This window comes from Danio rerio, chromosome 7, assembly GCF_049306965.1.
Source record: "Danio rerio strain Tuebingen ecotype United States chromosome 7, GRCz12tu, whole genome shotgun sequence".
In the NCBI taxonomy this organism is placed as follows: Eukaryota; Metazoa; Chordata; class Actinopteri; order Cypriniformes; family Danionidae; genus Danio; species Danio rerio.
In genome coordinates, this window is record NC_133182.1 from 47642463 (window position 1) to 47661956 (window position 19494).

General features: G+C 34.3%; 2 long non-coding RNA genes across 6 annotated transcripts; one reads left to right on the plus strand and one right to left on the minus strand.

The window, feature by feature from the left end:
• Positions 1–309: 309 nt before the first annotated feature.
• Positions 310–8329, plus strand: LOC108190704 (uncharacterized). Of its 5 annotated transcripts, none has more exons than XR_012382623.1 (8): positions 331–576; positions 941–1000; positions 1670–1821; positions 7229–7331; positions 7416–7523; positions 7601–7660; positions 7752–7925; positions 8022–8329. It is a non-coding gene; the product is annotated as an uncharacterized lncRNA (long non-coding RNA). The 5 variants fall into 5 exon arrangements; XR_012382621.1 differs by having other exon boundaries at positions 493–576; positions 7147–7331; XR_012382620.1 differs by lacking the exon at positions 331–576 and having other exon boundaries at positions 958–1000; positions 7147–7331; positions 7604–7660.
• A 2787-nt stretch (positions 8330–11116) lies between these two features.
• LOC137490303 (uncharacterized) lies at positions 11117–18824 on the minus strand. Its single transcript, XR_011009679.2, has 5 exons — positions 18709–18824; positions 13919–18501; positions 12961–13000; positions 12719–12862; positions 11117–11382 (listed from the first exon to the last, which is right to left on the minus strand). It is a non-coding gene; the product is annotated as an uncharacterized lncRNA (long non-coding RNA).
• Between the last annotated feature and the right edge of the window lie 670 nt (positions 18825–19494).

The window sequence follows — 19494 nt, forward strand, 5'->3', positions numbered from 1 at the left end:
ATACAGTGTAAACTCACTAATGTTGATCCTGGACCATCATTGTTTAAATACAGTGTAAATTTACTAATGTTGATCCTGGACCATCATCTTTAAAATAAAGTGTAAATTCACTAATGTTGATCCTGGACCATAATCTTTTAAATACAGTGTAAATTCACTAATGTTGATCCTGGACCATCATCTTTTAAATACAGTGTAAATTCACTAATGTTGATCCTGGTCCATCATCTTTAAAATCAACACGTTCTCACTCCCAACTCGTCACATACTGACGCTTGGTCAGGAACCCTCGGCGTCAGTTATTGACGCACAGGGTACCCCTTTAGCGTCATATTTAGACGTGCAGGGATTCCCTATGGAATCTGTGCCTGAGCCTGGGGCGTCACAGGGAGACGCTATAGGCTCGTATAATTACCAATAGATGTCAACAAACTTTTAAAAACCTGATTTACGCCTATTATCACAGTTTTCTTATTTTAAAAATATGTAATTTTTATTTTGTTCATGAAAAGCGTCTGTAAACGGGGTCGAAACTACTGTATGAATAAACTTCGGCCCACGTGACATCCCTTCACGGTGAGTTTAACGCCGCTCTGCTATTGGTCAAACTGCATCAGCGGTGAGTTCTCAGATGAGTTCAACTGTCAACATTAAATATTACGTTAATGCTGCATAATATATTTTTATTGGAGATTAGTTGGTGTTTATAAATATTTTATCATTTACTTTATATTTAATGAGTGAAAATATATTCGGTTGTCCAGTTTAGGGTAACTATGCCTAATAAAACTTTGATTCATTCATATTATTTATTATTTTTTTACTTTAAAAAATATTAAATTTCAAGTACTAAGTTTAAAAATGTTTTCGTCTGATATTTTTCATTTTAAATTATTTATTAAAGTTGGGGTCATTGTATGTGGCGATCTATTTTTTACAGTCTATGCTCGCTATCCCAAGGTTCATTGCGATCCCAAGGTTCACTGCGGTTTTCCACAAGGTAAGTAAAAAGTAAACAAATAAACACGATTTGTTGATAAAGCATGTACTGTAAACTAGCGACTTTATCTAATTACATCAAGTTCATTTATTAAAAACATATTTTTCTCACATATAACGTTGGTCATGCATTAGAACAATATATACATTTTAAGATAAGGAACAGTGTAACCAGATTGTTGTTTTCCACAATAGAATTCGTGCAAAATCTATATATAATATGCAATATGCAACTCTAATAATACAAATGTATTCGTAATTGTTTCAATATTAAAGAACATCAAGTGTTTCCAAAGGTTTATTGTAAAAACAATTATTTTCCATGCCTTTAAAGGAAAAAGGCAGAAATTTTGCCCGTCTGAGCACATTTTATTCATTGTACAACACAAAACTATACAAAAAAATAGCTTAATCTACCACACACACACACACACACACACACACATATATATATACAGGTGTAAATTATAAGGTGTTCACTGTTCAGATATGAATATTTTTTCTTTGCTCTTTTCAGGTTCTTTAGATTTCTTTAAAAATCCAATTTTGTTTTCTAATGCGCAAAAAGTAAAGCCACTTTACCCATGTCTGTATGTTAAATTGAACTTGTCTCTCTCTCTATCTCTGTTAACACATTTATATTTGTTTGATTAATTCTTGTGTCTTTCAGCCTGTTTCTGCCTATCACCATGAGTGATTCCTCAATACTCAGATTTATCATCAAGATCTCAATTATAAGCTCAAGTTTTGATGACAACTTGGTAATCTGCAGAAAGCACCACCATGTAAGGAAGGCCAAGACCACTCTGGAATCAGTCAAGGGTTAGTGAAGTTTTTATTCCATGTATATTAAATATCTACATTGTTTAGGCATATGTGATTGTATGAGATAAAATGCATTTATTCTTTCACTACTATTGTAATAACAGAAAGAGACACATTAGTTTTACTATTACTATTGTTTATGACAAACATTAAAAAACTACAGCATAAGCTCACAAAATATTGTGGCCTAACTGTTTAAAACTATTTGTTCTGGGTGTTGATAGTGGCCAACCATTTTTTTTCTTTTTCAGAAAGTATTTTGTTTTGTCTGATTTTATGACACCTTATAGGCCATCAACTGTCCACATTGGGGTTTAGGAAATTAGAACTGCTTATGCTGCTTGTCTACTAGTCTTAGGATAAGTTAGAAATGTTATAAATGTACATTTTTTTTGTTGTTTTTATCTGGTACAGCTCATAGGAACTCCAATCTTCCCAACTGTGAGAGAGCCTTGCTCCAGTGACTGTTCAATTCAATTCAGCTTTATTTGTATAGCGCTTTTACAATGTAGATTGTGTCAAAGCAGCTTCACATAAATGGTCATAGTAATTGGAACAGTGTGGTTCAGGTTTTAGTGTTTAAGTTCAGTTCAGTTCAGTTTAGCTCTGTTCAGTGTGATTTAATCATTACTGAGAGTTCAAACACTGAAGAGCAAATTCATCGATGCGTAGCTCTACCAATCCTGAACCATGCGAGGCAGTGGCGACAGCGGAGAGGGAAAAAAAACTTCACCTGATGGGAGTGAAGAAAAAAAACCTTGAGAGAACCAGACTCAGTTGGGCACGACCATTTTAATTTCTCCGCTGGCCAAAAGTCTTGTGCAGAACTTCATTCGCCGTGGTTTATGCTGGAAGATGGCCTCAATGAAGACTCGTCTGTCCCTGGAGCGTCGCTGGAATCAGACTCATGTTCTCCACTCCCCACGACCATCAGCGCAGCAGCAGCTCAGGATATGGCCTGGTCCCGGATATGGAATCCTTGGGATCATCACGTCGCTGGTCTTGGATCCAATCAGTGACTCCGCCTAATCTGAGGACCTCGGGATGAGTATCCCCAGGTGAAAATAGAGAATAAAGAGAATAATTAGCGTAGCTGCTGTTCATAGTGTATATAAGCAAGATGTAGAAGCCAGTGTGGAACCTGCTAGGTGATGCACTGAGTGTATGCTTTACTAAACAGATAGGTCTTTAATCTAGTTTTGAACTGGGAGAGTGTGTCTGAGCCTCGGACATTACCAGGAAGGCTATTCCAGAGTGTAGGAGCCATGAAAGAGAAGGCTCGACCTCCTTTACTTGATTTTGCTATTCTAGGTACTACCAGAAGCCCTGAATTTTGAGATCTTAAGGAGCGAGTTGGTTCGTAGCGAGACAGAAGGTTGGTTAGATAAACAGGAGCTAGATTATTTAGAGCTTTATAGGTGAGAAGTAATATTTTAAATTCAATACGAAATTTAACAGGCAGCCAGTGTAAGGAGGATAAAATTGGGGTGATATGATCATATTTTCTAGACCTGGTCAGAACTCTGGCTGCTGCATTTTGCACTAATTGAAGTTTGTTAATAGAGGATGCTGGGCAGCCAGCAAATAGAGCATTACAGTAATCCAGTCTCGAAGTCATAAAAGCATGGACTAGCTTTTCTGCATCTGAGATGGATAGCATATTTCGTAATTTAGCGATATTTCTCAGATGAAAGAAGGCAGTTTTTGTGACATGGGATATATGGTTTTTAAAAGTTAGATTGCTGTCTAATATGACACCCAGATCTTTTATAGTAGAGCTAAAGCTAACTTTGTATCCTTCTAATTGTAAATTGAGTTGCGAGATCTGCTGTGTGCAAGATTTAGGCCCAATAAGTAATAATTCTGTTTTGTCTGAGTTTAAGAGAAGAAAATTGTTGGTCATCCAGTCTTTGATGTCTTTGATACACTCAGTTAGTTTAGAAAGTTCAGACGTCTCGTCAGGTTTAGTGGAAATATATAATTGAGTATCATCTGCATAGCAGTGAAAGCTGATCCCATGTCTTCTAATAATGTCTCCCATAGGTAGCATGTAAATTGTAAACAGTAAAGGGCCTAAAACTGATCCTTGAGGCACCCCATACTTTACTGGGCAGATTTGTGAAGGCTGTCCATTAAGATTTACAAACTGGTAGCGGTCAGTTAAGTATGACTTAAACCAATGTAGAGCCTGTCCCTGGACACCTGTAGACTTTAAGCGATTTATGAGGATATTGTGGTCAATGGTATCAAATGCCGCACTAAGATCGAGTAAAACTAATAGCGAGACGCACCCTCGGTCAGCAGCTAAGAGTAAATCGTTGGTTATTTTCACTAAGGCGGTTTCTGTACTGTGGTGAGCCCTGAAACCTGACTGAAACACTTCAAAAATATTGTTCGTCTGCAGAAAAGAGCATAATTGAGTGGAAACAACTTTTTCTAGTATTTTAGACATAAATGGAAGATTTGAAATAGGCCTATAGTTAGCTAAGTTGTTGGTGTCTAGTTGCGGTTTCTTAATAATAGGCTTAATAACAGCTAGCTTGTAAGAGTTTGGAACATGGCCTATAGATAAAGAAGAGTTGATAATGTTAAGAAGAGGTTCTCCTATAGCAGGTAGCAGCTCTTTCAGTAATTTTGTTGGAATTGAGTCCAGCATACACGTAGCTGGTTTAGAGCTATTTATAATTTTCACTAACTCTTCATGTTCTATGATTTTGAAGCAGTGTAGGTTATTATTATGATTTAATGAAATATTTACAGGATTTGGAGTATAAGCCGGTGCAGAAAGTTTGGCATCTCCTATTTTCTGTCTAAAGCCTTCTATTTTATTACTGAAAAAATTCATGAAGTCATCACTACTAATTTGCGGTGGAGTAGTTTGTTCCAAGGATGACCGATTATTTGCTAATTTAGAGATGGTGTTAAATAAAAATCTAGGATTGTTATGATTATTTTCTATCAGTTTGCGCAGGTGCTCGGTCCTGGCAGATTTTAGAGCCCTCCTATAGCTGGACATACTGTCTTTGTACGCAATTCTAAAGACCTCTAAATTAGTTTTTTTCCATTTACGTTCCAGGGCGCGGGTTGCTGTTTTGAGCGCACGAGTATGACTATTATACCATGGTATAGTTTTAATCTCTCTAGCCTTTTTTAATTTTATGGGTGCCACAGTATTTAGTGTGCTAGTAAAGATGGCATCCATACTGCTGGTTACTACATCAAGATCATTTGAGTTTGCGGGTGCATTACGAAATAGAGAGAGATCAGGTAAGTTATTTATAAATTCATCTTTAGTTGACGGAACAATAGTTCTACTAGGGCGGAGTATTGGAGCGGGTTTGCTGATTTCAGGTAAACATAGCTTATATAGTAAGAGGTAGTGATCTGTAATATCATCACTTTGTGGTATAATGTCTACGTCAATAACCTCGATTCCATAAGACAGAATTAGATCTAATGTATGCTTTAAGCGATGGGTTGGACCCACAACGTTTTGCTTTATCCCAAGTGAGTGTATTAAATCCATAAACGCGAGCCCTAATGTATCATTAGCGTCATCTATGTGGATGTTAAAGTCACCTACAATTAGCATTTTATCAGTTTTGACTAGTAAGTCAGAAATAAAATCAGAAAATTCTTTTAGAAATTTGACATAGGGTCCTGGGGGTCTATATATGGTGATTAAAGCGAGAGATAACATAGGTTTTTGTATAGTATCTGGAAGCTGAACATTAAGCGATAATACTTCAAAGGAGCTAAACATAAGTCCGTTTCTCTGTTTAATATTAAGGAAATCACTAAAGATTGATGCAACTCCACCACCACGACCAGTTTGACGAGCCTCATGTTTATATAAGAATCCTGGAGGAGTTGCTTCATTTAAGCTAATATAGTCATTTTGTTTCAGCCAGGTTTCAGTGAGACAGAGTGCATTAAGATTGTTTTCTGTTATTATTTCATTAATGATAAGTGCTTTAGGTGCAAGTGACCTGATGTTTAGGAGACCAAGTTTTACGAAATTTGTATTTTCACTTTCTACTGGTTTTTCTGGTTTGATTCTTACTAGATTTTTCCTGGAGCACACAGTACGTTTATTTCTTAATCTAATAATACGAGGAACAGACACAGTCTCTATAGGATTCGCCAGATATGCGTTACTGATGTTTAAGTGGGGTGAACAAGAGTCTAGGTGGCTATAGTGTGAATTTTGTGAATTTTTACCTGCTAGTCAGATGGTGCGAAGTAGTCTGGAGATGTTGTCCGACAGGAGTTCAGCTCCGGCTCGACTGGGGTGCAGGCCGTCAGGACGGAAGAGCCTAGGACGCTCCCAGAAAAGATTCCAGTTATTAGCAAAGAGCAATTTCTGTTCTTTACACCATGTTATTAGCCATTCATTCAAAGCTAAAAGTCTACTGAACCTTTCATTTCCTCGGCGGTAGGTAGGAAGCGGCCCAGAAACGATGATCTGCGTGGCGGGCGAGGTGCGTCGAACCGTCTCGATCAGGCTCCTGAAGTCCTTCTTCAGGATCTCCGACTGTCAGTGTGTACTTCATTGTTTCCATTAGTCCCTGTATCTGTAGACCTAGATGACAGTGGGCTAGAGTAAAATTTTGGTTTTATTTAAACTAAGGCATACTGATGGCCTTTTTATCTCAGATTTGGTCATGCAAGTATAAATATATCCTAAAGTATTTTTATATTCTTTCCATTGGTGGAAAAGATGTTGGTATAATTATTTTTAATGGACTGCCAAGTTCTCAGCAGACATTTTTCTGAGATATTCTTGAGTGGGAGTCAAGGTGGATAGTATTTGCAAGAAAGCGCCCTTCATCTGTTCTGCTTCCACACTAGATATACTACCAATTTAAGTAGATATGAACCATAAGCATAACCATTTCAAGAATGCACGAGGTACTTTAAACTGTATGTGTTGAAACTAAATTAACAAGAAAACAGCTCTGTAATGTTCACCTAAGAAAATTAGATTAGAAGATATAAACTGTCATGCACTTGTTCTGTACTGTTTCATTCCTTTTTCAAACACTGGCATTTTTGAAGGTTTATTTACAGCTAAGGATTAAGAATTGACAGGAAGATTTGTGGACTACATCAACTAATGACACTACCTCCAAAGAGTTGCAAAAAGCTGTCCAAAGTTTCAGCACCATCTTTAAGCCCATGATTTTAGTGTGTTTCATGCCTAATCACATGAGTTTATATCTGAGATAGATGAACTATGTGATTGTCTTAAACTGATCTACAAGTAAATGCCAAAACTTATTGGTTTACTTATTTGTTTGTTTGTTTGTATATGTTAACCAGGTGAAATGGAGTGAGGCATACCAGGATATGCCTGGTTTTACTCTTGGGAAGGAGGTTGAACAGTGCAATTTTTCTTCTATAGGATTGCAGTGACCAGACATGCTACTGTAACTCTCATGGTCATGTGCTAGAATTAGCAGGTATTCAACAATTTGGCCATCTCGCTGACCTATTGATATCAGAAGGTAACGATATCTAGTTGAATTTGTTTTAGTTGTTCTGTAACCTATTTAAATAGTATTGTGATTTTTGATTGCTTATCACTGTAGACCACAACAGCTCTGCAAAGCAAATTGGAAAACAGAATCCATGAAACTGGCAGTGACCGGAAACCAGTTGGAAGACTTTGGTCTGTGACGTAGAGGAGTGGGCAGAGGGTGAGGAAATTCTTATTAATATTACATGTAGTCATGAAAAATTGTAAGTGTTACTATTACTGTCATTTTTTTTTCAGTAGCAGAAGCAAAGACAACAAAAAGAAGAAGTGATGTGGATGTCTTCGTCATATTGCATGGTATGTACACTAGACTTCTGTCAGTGTTGATTCTTTAAAAGTTGACGTATAATCCTTGTTATACAACTTTCTTTTCATAAATATATTTCAGACTCTGCTGACCCAGCAACAAAGAGAGGGTGTTCAACATCATCCTGCTAGTCAGGATTCTTCAGGAGAAGCAGAGGATTCTTGTGGCAGAGATGGCCAACCACTATAAATACCTTTCAACTCATCCTGGTTCTTTCAAAGAACTTTCCTGCTTGTTTGCTACTGAAAAGTACTGGTATGTATTTGTATTTTTTGGCACAGACATAAGCATAAGGTTACCCAGTCCAAAGGATATTAATATATTTTTATGTTGTTGTGTTCTTCTTTTAAGATTCGACATGTGGCCTTAACGAAGAGGGGTTAAAAGGTCTTTGGATCATCATTCTCAAAAAGCAACAAAATAACTGAGAAATAAACAACAATACGATGGTGCAATCTAGAGACCTGCAAGGTACCTGCAAGTTTTGGCTGGAGCAGAGAACATAGATTTTTTTAAATAAAGCTCCAGCTGATGAGTATGACATTGACTGTGGATTTTCTTTTACTGTAATCCAGAAGAGGATGACCTTAACCCTGAATCTAAAGCATGTAATAAAATCTGTAAAAAATTAAATAAAATTGTCATCATCTATAACCAAATTGTCTTTTTTTTTTTTTTTAAATACATAGATATGTACAGTATGTAAGCATTCCTCAAAAATCAATCAGTGTTGTAAATTAAGAGCATTATTGTATGCCTAACTGCTTACAACATATAACGATTTAAGGAACTCTTTATTAAAATGAAATTATTACATTAAGTGACATTAAGAGCTTTTAAAATATAAATTTAATGATACATTTTTATGATAAATTTAATTTTTGCATATACTTGGGCAAAAAATGTACATTATTATGGTCAACTGCTCAGATACCTCCAGTCAATATGTGGCTGAGTCAGGCAACCACACTTCTACCTCTGGAAAAATTAACCTATGATTTACATCAAAGATCTGATGGATCCATTTGGTCCTCATGGATTTTTCTAAAAAAAAAAAAAAATGAATCTCCTTTTGTCCTTACTTTGAAACATTTGTATTAATTTGTTAGAATGTCTAACAAAAAACTGCTGCACTTGTTGTGAGATAACAGTGCGACTGTTGTTATTCTGAAAATAAAAATTACATTTGTATAATGTTTTATTGAATGCAAGATAAAAAATAAAATATTTTCCAAGAGATGGATTGCGGCTGGAAGAGCATCTGCTGCATAAAGACATGCTGGAAAAGTTGGCGGTTCATAGCACTGTGGCGACCCCTGGTTAATAAAGGTACTAAGCCAAAAAGAAAATGAATGAATGAAAATAAAATATGTATTGAAATATGTATTTTTGGTAGACATAGAACTACACAGTAACTTATAAATACTGCACAGAACTATTTTTCTTCTAGTTTAGATGATTTAAAGGTTTGCAATTTTATTTTGTTGGTTAATGGCTATGTATTTTTAATCATTTGGAGGTTTGAACTATTCGCAGCATTTGAAAGGATATCTTTTCATCATTGTTACCTCATTTCTCAATATTTTCATGATTCTTACAATGCAGCAAATCTTGCAATCATTTGATCATAAAGAAAATAATTAACAAATTAACCCACATGCAGGACAAAGAGATTATGTGGAATCATTATTAAACACAAGTTCATCCATTGTCATGAAAACATACTGTTACACAAACAGTTGAAGATTTAGAAAGTAAAAATAATCAGATAAAGAGTGGTTTTCAAACAAATACATGTCTTTAAAAAGGTTTTATTTATAAACATTTACATATTTTAAAAGAGCTTTTATCCATATTTCAAATAAAGTGAAAACAATTAAATATCACATGATGACCATTAATGAAACACAATTACAGAATTACATCCACACATATTATTCTGAACTCATAATATTTGTGATGAACATAGATCACTATTGCTAATAACTTGTAATTAAAGAGGATACTAATGTTTAGCTTATTTTTACAGCTTTTTTTTTTTTTTTTTTTTACCACAACTGTACATGTAACAATACAATTTCTTGTCCATGTTGAAGATAATACATCTACATAGGTTAACTGCCCTTTTACTCAAAGGGGATGAGTAGAGCCCCGTAGAAAAGGAAAAAGTATTCACATTTCAAACGAGAAATGAGTGAGAGAATATCAGCAAGACTATTACCTATGCTATGTTCAATAAATAATGTTGGATATAATAGTCTGATATATACTGATCAAGTCAATAAAAGCTGTTTAAAAAATACTCATTGTAAAATAACAAATTTATGCCTGGCTTTCATATATGTCATAAATATATGCACAATGACCTTATTCAGATAGTCTTTAGTTCATAAAAAATTGTATTTATTCCATTTTATTAAAAAAAGGCTTTAAACTACATTACCCACAATCCTTTGTCACTGTATAGATGGGAGGGGAAAGACATGGCGCTACAAATTGTAGTTCCTTGAAAGGTGTAGTTAGGGTTAAGTTTAGGGTTACGATCTTGGTTAATCGTTAACTATTTAAAACACAGCGATAACTCATTGATAAAGGACACTGTTAGTAAAGTGGCAAAGTTAGCAAAACATAGTTAGCAACACGAAGGATCTTTTAATTTGGCTTTGAAGTTATAGTCCAATCACAACGTCGCAATCTACGTCACACTTTGTCTCTATTTGGTAATCTTCCGGCTGAAGGTTGATTATAACCTTATAATATAACTTAAATATCAAAATGTGTATTAATATTACATGTTATTTGTTGTCTTATTAAAAATACAAATGTATATTTACCGTGAGATTACTTTGTGGGGGTAACCTGATGTGTAAAATGATCATAGTAAAACCAGATCATAGGCAGTATACTTAATTTGAAACGAATAATAAAATAATAAAAAAAGCTTCATGTTTGAAAACATTTCAAGCATTTGCTGTAACTAAACCCTGCATCATGTAGGTATACAAATATAAATATATGTCAAACTTAAATGACAAATATAGTGCCCATTAAATAGTATAAATAGTAGTTCATTGTAAATAAGTATGCAAATAAACACAATACATTTTTAATTGAACATTTATAATTTATTTATAATGCCACAAATAAAAATAAATAATAAAAATCACGCAAAAATGCAAAAATATATATTTTAACCAAAAATATATATTTTATAAGTTTTTAATGCAATAATATATTACCATACATATATAAATGATTAAAAACAATTATAATTGAAGGAAATGTATATTTTGTATTATTATTATTATATTTATTTTGTGATATTTATTCATGTCATACATCTGGTATGTCAAGCTCAAGTAAAACTGCACTGCAAAAAATCTTTTAAACGATGCCTTTGGAAATGCCATTATAATAAACAGCTTTCACAACAACAAGAAGTCAAGTTCATGACAAATGCAAATTATGTTTATAATAACAACTTTCTGAACTTAAACATCAAAAGTAGAATAAGTTCAAAACATATTCAAGTATTTACTGAAGAATACCAAAAACTTTTTTACAAAACACTGAGAACCAAAGTGTGCTTGGTGAGTCCAGGTGTTTATGCTGACTAGACTGTCATATTGCAATCCGGTTAGCATGAGGAGACTTGGGCGTAAAGTGTCAGCAATTCCTGGAGGGCTCCCATGTGTTATTCCAGGTTTTGCCACTGTAAAGTATTAGAAGTGCACAACATCATTACTGAACAAAGAATGAGTGTTAGGTTTCATTTAGAAAGTTCAGTGATATTTATTTATATATGTAAAGTGTCATTAAACCTGGCACTCTTGAATTAACTGTATAATAGGTTAAACATTTCCAGCATGTTTCCATTTATTCCAAGCAGATCTGTCAGTTCTACAAACTCAGAGATCAGGATAGTAACTGCACTTCTCATTATGAACACCATTATCCTTCACATACATTTTTATCACCACTGATGTCCACTGTTGTAGTTTTCATTGAAGGGAATGCTGACACAAATTCCAGCATGATTTTTTAAATAGCAGAATATGGGTATTATTGGGCCAAAACCTTAAAAAATATAAGATGCAAGATTTGAATCTTGATGAACATATTGTTAATTCACTTCTTGCAATTTAAAACACATCTCATGTTTGACTCATCAATTATATAAAAACTACAACAGCATACAGTGCTTCACCCTAAAATATTTCTAAATTATAACAAGCTTATTGCTTTACATGGCTAAACATTTATTTTATGCCTGCATGATTCACTGCTATTACTGTAACCCATTACACTCTTAACCTAAACTAGTTGACTTTATTAGAAAACTGCATCGAAACATGTTGCCTTAAACCCTTTATGTTTTTACACAAGGTGAAACTAAACAGCCCACTTTAAATTAACCAATAACCTTTACAATCTTCTTGAACTTACAGTAATATTTTAATTCAAGTATGGCTGTTAAGTTGTACCTTGTATAAAATGTAAGGGGTTTAAGGCACTGGGTTTCTATACAATTTTCTAGTAAAGTCAACTAGATTGGGTTAAAGGAATAGTTCACTATTTACTCTCCTTTAAGTGGTTGTAAACCTTTTTTAAAATCTTTCAAGTTACTTTGTGTTGAACATGAAGGAAGTTTTTTGAAGAAAGCTGAAAAGCTGAAAACATTGACATACATAGTAGGAAAAAACAAATACTATGGAAGTTAATGTTTGCAGGTTTTCATCTTTCTTTAAAATATAATTTTTTTGTGTTTAACTGAAGTAAGCAAGTCAGACATATTTGGAACAAGTGAAGGATGAGTCAATAATGACAGAATTTTCATTTTTTGGTGAATCTCTTTAAGAGTATACTGAAAGAAATGTCCTACTCAATGAAGCTAACTTCAGCTGCATGTGTAGCCCCATGAGTACTTATCTAGAAATCAAAACAATGATCACGTCAGTCCCATTTTAGGCCCTTTATATCATATTGGCCACAGAATGGACTACTTAGTGTTGCAATAAAATTAAAAAATTAATAAAACTATGACTTACCACACAATACAAGACAAACAGTGAATTTTCAGCTCTGCCTTTGCTGTACACAAGATGAGGTTCCAGCTTCAACACTGATCTGAGTGGGGCAGTTGTGCAGCTCTGTGAGGTTGTGACTGTTTAGCTGCAGTGCTGTGAAGAGTTCTTTATTAAAAGAAAGTACATTCTTTTAAAATCTGTACATAATAACAAAGAAAATACAATGATTTTAAATAATGATTAATTCTGAACAAAAACCTTACCCTTAGTCAAGATGAATTCATATGTCAAAAGTTTCTGCATCTGAAATGAATAAAAACAGATGTGACATTAGTTAAACCCACTAAACTACTTGATACATCAGTACTGCATTAAGCAGTTGTAAAGTAATGTAAGTGTAGTCCAAAATGAGCCTTAATCTGTTTAAGATAATGATTTAAAAAAACGTTGCTTGTGTTAAAAACAATCCAGCCACTTGTAATACATATGATCAATGGTAAATTTCTGAGAAGGTGCAAGGTAATCCTTGAATTTTACCATTACCATCCTGACTGACATAATATTTGAAAAGAAGACAGCTTGTTGTGCCTCTTTACCACAATTTAGAGATGATAGATTCTTTCTTTTATTAAATAAATTGGTAAAGGCCAAATTGTACTGGTAATAGTGTATGATATTCATTGTGTGACATACATCAGCTTAAGTTATACTTGAGCTTTTGTTATGCTATATATATATATATATATATATATATATATATATATATATATATATATATATATATATATATATATATATATATACATATATATATATATATATATATATATATATGTGTGTGTGTGTGTGTGTGTGTGTGTGTGTGTGTGTGTGTGTGTGTGTGTGTGTGTTTTAAGGCATGGAAAATAATTGTTTTTACAATAAACCTTTGGAAACACTTGATGTTCTTTAATATTGAAACAATTACGAATACATTTGTATTATTAGAGTTGCATATTGCATATTATATATAGATTTTGCACGAATTCTATTGTGGAAAACAACAATCTGGTTACACTGTTCCTTATCTTAAAATGTATATATTGTTCTAATGCATGACCAACGTTATATGTGAGAAAAATATGTTTTTAATAAATTAACTTGATGTAATTAGATAAAGTCGCTAGATTACAGTACATGCTTTATCAACAAATCGTGTTTATTTGTTTACTTTTTACTTACCTTGTGGAAAACCGCAGTGAACCTTGGGATCACAATGAACCTTGGGATAGCGAGCATAGACTGTAAAAAATAGATCGCCACATACAATGACCCCAACTTTAATAAATAATTTAAAATGAAAAATATCAGCCGAAAACATTTTTAAACTTAGTACTTGAAATTTAATATTTTTTTTAAAGTAAAAAAACAATAAATAATATGAATGAATCAAAGTTTTATTAGGCATAGTTACCCTAAACTGGACAACCGAATATATTTTCACTCATTAAATATAAAGTAAATGATAACATATTTATAAACACCAACTAATCTCCAATAAAAATATATTATGCAGCATTAACGTAATATTTAATGTTGACAGTTGAACTCATCTGAGAACTCACCGCTGATGCAGTTTGACCAATAGCAGAGCGGCGTTAAACTCACCGTGAAGGGATGTCACGTGGGCCGAAGTTTATTCATACAGTAGTTTCGACCCCGTTTACAGACGCTTTTCATGAACAAAATAAAAATTACATATTTTTAAAATAAGAAAACTGTGATAATAGGCGTAAATCAGGTTTTTAAAAGTTTGTTGACATCTATTGGTAATTATACGAGCCTATAGCGTCTCCCTGTGACGCCTCAGGCTCAGGCACAGATTCCATAGGGAATCCCTGCACGTCTAAATATGACGCTAAAGGGGTACCCTGTGCGTCAATAACTGACGCCGAGGGTTCCTGACCAAGCGTCAGTATGTGACGAGTTGGGAGTGAGAACGTGTTGTTAAAATACAGTGTAAATTCACTAATGTTGATCCTGGACCATCATCATTAAAATACAGTGTAAATTCACTAATGTTGATCCTGGACCATCATCTTTTAAATACAGTGTAAATTCACTAATGTTGATCCTAGACCATCATCTTTTAAATACAGTGTAAATTCACTAATGTTGATCCTGGACCATCATCTTTTAAATACAGTGTAAATTCACTAATGTTGATCCTGGACCATCATCTTTTAAATACAGTGTAAATTCACTAATGTTGATCCTGGACCATCATCTTTTACAGTTTTTCTCAGTCACTTTGGTGCATTTCTCACAACACTATTTACATTTGCACAACAGTTAAAGCATTTCTCAAAACAGTTAGCACAAACAGCAAAACCTCGTTGATAACCTGCTAAAGCGTGTCACTTGCTCAAAATGATTAGCTCATTCCACAAAAGCAAGTATTGATGTCAATGAAAGTGTCAGTGTCATCAAGATAAAAAGTCCTGACGCCATTGTTTATGAACAAGATGGCTTTGTCATGGTTTCATTATGACAGTTTACTCTGTACATTTTTTCCAATGCAAAAAAATCTGATTTTTGTGACACTTTCTGAAAATGCTCAGACAGCAATAGTATTTACACAGCCATTTGAAAACTGCAGTAAAGTTAGACATCTCTGCATTTAGTGAGGTATCTGAGTACAAGACACTAAATATGTATGTTTTACATTTTTACTGCATTTGCTTTTTGCAATTCTAATTTATTCAAATTATATTGTGCAAAAGAATAAATACACCCTTATTTACAAAAAAAAACATAAACGCCCTTTGGGTAGAGCTGTGCACAACTGTAAACAATATTGCAGTACATAATGGAACTGAACCTACAAAATACACAAATCTGTAAATCCTTCATGAAATTGTTCATTTCAGGAGACATTTTCAGGAAAAAAAAAGATCCAAAGTTTTTTTGATAAAATTAGCTTGACAGATTTTGAGGACTATTAGTTTTATACGGAATAAACTCTGCTTTTAATCTAGTCAAAAAAATAAATAAATAAGACTTTACACAGAAGAAACTATACTATAGGAAATACTTTGAAAAATTCCTTCTTCTGTTCAACATCCTTTGGGACAAGTTTGAAAGAGACAACAATTTTACAAGTGGGCTAATAACTTTGACTTCATATTACAATGAATGCCATGTAGTGTGCGAAAAAGGCTTCATTTAAAGGAAACCAAAAGCTTTTATTTGTCAAAAGCACAGAGTGACAGTGAATGAGGACCCACCTGGTGCTGCATCAGAATTGAGTTGAGTGCAGGTAAGCAGAGATCCAGCAGGGGTGTCAAACTCAATTCCTGGAAGGCCGAAGCCCTGAACAGTTTAGTTCTAACCCTGCTCCAACACACTTACCTGTAGATTTCAAACAAGCCTGAAGGACTCAATTAGTTTGATCAGGTATGTTCAATTAGGGTTGGAACTAAACTGTGCAGAGCTGCAGCCCTTTTGGAACTGAGTTTGACACCTGTGCAGTATCTGGACTGCAGGTGCTCTAGAAGCTTAGTAGCAGCAGGGCATGCCAAAGTACTGCTCTCCACTTCCTGTCTGAGGAACTTCTTCCTGTTCTTCCTGTTACAATCTAAAGTCACTTAAAAAGTAGCTAAATGTGTTACTTAGATACTATTTAAGGAAAGTAATGTGAAAGTTTGTGTAATTTATTGAATTTCTTTTTTTTTTTTATGAGTATGGGTTTATTTTGACCTCTGCTCATTTGCAGTTATTAATCATCAAAACTTATTTTTTTATTGATGGGTTTTATTCAGTCTACTTCCCTTAATTTAATCAAAAGTGTAGATTCTGCACTGGTCATCATTACTGATCTGTGTGCGCCAGCTACAAGGTGAGAATGATTTAGCATTTATATTCTGCAAAGTGTTTTCTACAGGGGTGAATAATGCAGCTTAATTTCACAAAGCCAAGATATGTTTCTAATTATGCATTTAATTCCTATTTTGAAATAATAAATCAACTATAAATAAACAAACAACGACTCAAGCTAGCTAATGGCCACTGTGTGGACCACTGTTACTGCAGTGGTGGCCAATAATTGAATTGCCAATCAGTTTACCACAGCCTGTAATAAAGCAAATACACACCTAGAGTATGTTGTCATGTTTCCATTGTGTTTTTGTTGCTATTGTTTCTAGCTTGATAAAGAAAAAATAATGTATGATAATGTCTGCAAGATTTATTCTATTTTTTTTTCGTGTGTGTGTGTGTGTGTGTGTGTGTGTGTGTGTGTGTGTGTGTGTGTGTGTTATATATTCTAGAGAAGAGTTAACAGTAGCTTGAATTGGTCCCTCTGTAACTCCACATGAGCAGTAATTTTAAAGTTTCTTCTGGTCATTCGAGTGACATCTTCTGTCTGAAGCATCAGGCCAATCTTCTGCTGTCCAAAATTGGGTGGTTTGTCTTGGTCGGGCATCTCAGCTGAGACCTGTCCACTATGGGTGACCCTACCGGTAGCTGTGAAGTACCAGTGGCGTAGCTCTCAGCATCACTGATGCACACAAACCCTCACAGCACGTCAAGTTGCAAACCATGTGAGGGACCCTAACCTACCCTAACACAACAGCCAAATCTAACAACCCTATAACAACCACTAATGTGCCAAAAACCACTCAGAGGAGACCAGCAACACGCTAGAAACCGCCTACAGAGCCTTGCTACCCGCATTTCAACATCCAAATGAACCCAAGAGCCGAATATCAGCAGCACACACGATCACCAAAACATCCAGCAATGCACAGCCGCTGCTTTACCTCTAAACCTTGTTACGCCCAGTCACCTGACTTAAACACATTTGGGATCAGCTACAGTCAAGAGCACAAGTATGCCAGGTCCCTCCAGGAATGTGTGTGGAGTTGCTTGAGGAATGAACTTTGACACTTCACACAAAGGTCCTACAGTAGTATCCAGTGCGTCATAATTATGAGCATTGTGCTGGCTGCTTGAGGTACTCAGCTAGTCCAAACACTACACTGCTGAATCGCATGTTGTCAAATGTTGAATATTGTATGTTATCATTTATAGAAAGAGAAATCAACCCTTTAGCATTGTCTCCAAAATAAAGATGATGATGTTGTTGTTTCAAAAATAAAAGGGGGTCCAAAAAAAGATTTTTAGACTACTCTCCTAAGAAATGCGAGCAGGTTGTTATTAAGAGCACTAGAAAGAGGAGTTGATAGGCCTTTAACTTGAAGGATAGTTCACCCAAAAATACAAGTCTGTCATCATTTACTGACCATCATGTTCCAAACCTGTGTAACTGTCTTTGGAGCAACGTAATGGGAGACCAATTTTAAAACAAAAATAGTTCATGTAAGTGAGTTAAATGATAAATCTTCCAGATTAACTGTGAAATGACATGATTGGTTTAATATTGTGTTCTTTGTGTGCCATTAGGTTTCTTGGTCTAAAGAACAAAGTGGTTCATAAAGACAGCCAAGAGGTGGCTCAGACATCATTAGTCAGAAGAAGTCAGCAAAAGAAACCAGACAAGGCTGATGAAATTTGCCCAGTGTAACATTGAGTTTTTTTTAAAGTTCAGTTTCTCAAAATGTGTCAGAATAAGATTTGACACAAAAATTCATTCTGCTAGCAGAAACACAGAAAAAGTTGTGATCAAATTAAGACTCAAAATCACCCCCAAGTGTATAAAAGCATCCCCAACAGCACAAAATGACTAAAGACAAACAGCACAGACAAAACTCAACTGTGTTCTCACCTTTTGTCAGCTCATGCATTGCTCCATTTGGATCAAAAAGCTGCCCATGAACACACCAAACACCACAGTCAGCAGTATCGGTTTCCTGTTTCTGAACAGCAAACCCAGAACTTCCATAGCACAGTATTTAGTACCATCACAGTAATAGTCACTCACCACTGAGGGATCAGCTCCTGCAAATATGTCTGATAATCAAATTATTTATATTGTTTGCAAAAAAAAAAAAAAAAAAATAGAAACATAGTGCAATTAAAGCTGACCTCTTTGTGTTTCTTCTTGGCTTGATTTGTTTACTTGCTACTTCACATTCTAGAGCCCCAGTCAGAGCACTCTCTTCAGTCGACGGCCATGCTGAATCATCCAACATGCTCAAACATTAATCCGACTGAGTTGGGCAGCTCAGGTTTTACTTTTTTTTGGACACAATTCAGCTTACCAGCCAGGCTGGTCAAATCTAGCCATGAAACCTCCAACTCCAACAATATTGCAAAAACTAAATTTACTAAATACAATTTTAACTCAAATGTAAATATATATATTTTTTGTTTCTCCTGATTTTCCCTCTTTATTAAAAATGCATTTAATATTTTTCCTAACATTTTTATTTGGGTGTAATAATTTTTGGAGCTTCTTTTAAATTATTTTGCAAAGCTCCAGGTATGGCTTTGGTGAGTAATTTATATGCACAAATATAATAGCATCCTAGAAAATATTCATTTAAAAGAGGGATCTTTCTCTGGGTTTAATCATATATTTTATATATATATATATATATATATATATATATATATATATATATATATATATATATATATATATATATATATATATATATATATATATATATATATGTTTTGTTATTACAGACATGAACTTAATCAATATTTGTATGTAGGCTATGTTATTTTTATTGTATGTCTGTTACTTTTATTGTCTACATGTAGGTTTATCGAACATTTTAACATTTAAGTTTTTTAAGTATGTTAGTCATGCAATAGCCTATTATTAGATATACAATGTTTATTAAGTTTTT